Source organism: Amphimedon queenslandica, unplaced genomic scaffold (assembly GCF_000090795.2).
Source record: "Amphimedon queenslandica unplaced genomic scaffold, v1.1 AMPQUscaffold_10974, whole genome shotgun sequence".
Classification (NCBI taxonomy): domain Eukaryota; kingdom Metazoa; phylum Porifera; class Demospongiae; order Haplosclerida; family Niphatidae; genus Amphimedon; species Amphimedon queenslandica.
Window position 1 is genome coordinate 6630 of NW_003548779.1, and position 1449 is coordinate 8078.

Sequence of the window (1449 nt, forward strand, 5' to 3'; positions counted from 1 at the left end):
AACAACTTCATTATGGATTGTCAAAAGTAGGCTATGAGCTGCAAGCTATACCAGCCATAATGACTCAGATCTCCTCTGACTATTATGAATTATAAGCACAATCTATCACTTTTACCACAGGATTAAAGCTACAAGGTATAAAATGAAATCTAACAGAGATATTATCTACTAAAGTTACATTGCAGTCAATGGTAAAAGTCACCATAAGCCTTGTATGACATCACGTTTAGCCACACCCCCTGACAGGATGTAAAATGGCAGGAAGCAAAATGAGCAACTTTGAAGGCTCATATCTCTGTGAATAATTTTTTCCAGACAATAAAACTTTCCATATAGCAATTTTATGATCATACAATCATGTTAGGTCAATAAAAAAATACCCCAAAAAATTATGTCAGTTACACTTTAAATTTGTGGATCTGCATAGTGTAGCTAATTTCCATAACATTTTATCACCAAAGTTGCAGTTTTAGCCTTAAATTAATTATAGTTTTGACAGTTCATTTACACAATTAAGACATAAAACCTACCAAGTGGCTTAATAAAAAGCGAGACAGTTATATCCTCAATGACACCATCAAAATCACTTGTTTCCTGGTAAACATACTCCTTACCGCCCCCAGTCAGGAATATCGAGCCACCTTCATCAGCAGCAGGACTAATGTCACAAACTGGTTCTGCCTCTGTTAGATAATCTAAACATAAACAAAATTATGCAGAATCTAAACCAATATTATTGTGCAAATAGAAAACATACTGAATAGCCCAAAACTTTCAAGGGTTTAAAGCTTTTAGACCCTCTCAAAATAATTTTTTTCAGATTTTAATTTTGTAAATCTCATGAAATGCTAAGTTTCTCAAAAGTTTCCAACTATGCAGTAGTAATAATAATAAAATTACTTTTTGTTTGGCCTCCCTGCATTAAGTACGGGCTTGTTACTGGTTTTTCACATCTTTCAAACTAGAAAAGAAAACACACAGAGTGCAGTTTAGAGCAAAATAAAGCATGACCACAACCATGCATTACTCAAGTAAAAGGGCAAGTTTTACACAAATTCATTTTAAAGTAGAACAAAAATATTCTGATCAGATAAGGGTCACCTTTATACTAAAACAAAGAAAATGCATACTATAAACAAAATAATAAATTCTAATGAAATGCAGTTGCTGGGTTAGTGTAAACACCTAAAAATAGTAAAAAATGCTAATTAGGCCAGCATAGTAGTATATAAACAAGGCCTAAAGTTGAGTTTTCACTATGATGTACCGTATGCGTCTTAATTTTCGAGGTGTATTAAATTTCATTATTTTCGTGCTCACCTTAAATCCACAAAATTTAAACCACCTCTAATGCCATTCTATTGTATGTAGACTATGGCCAGAACACAAAAATTAGCTCACACGAATATTAACTTTTGAGCAAATTTCATTGAAAACACGAAATTTTGA

The 1449-nt window shown here is 32.6% G+C and overlaps 1 long non-coding RNA gene across 1 annotated transcript in view; it reads right to left on the minus strand.

The window, feature by feature from the left end:
• LOC109589716 (uncharacterized) overlaps positions 1–965 on the minus strand; it is a 3293-nt gene extending 2328 nt beyond the window's left edge. The window contains exons 1-2 of the long non-coding RNA XR_002188890.1: positions 901–965; positions 531–695 (exon numbers count right to left, since the gene is read on the minus strand). This is a non-coding gene — a long non-coding RNA (uncharacterized LOC109589716). The remainder of the gene's footprint in view (positions 1–530; positions 696–900) is intronic.
• Between the last annotated feature and the right edge of the window lie 484 nt (positions 966–1449).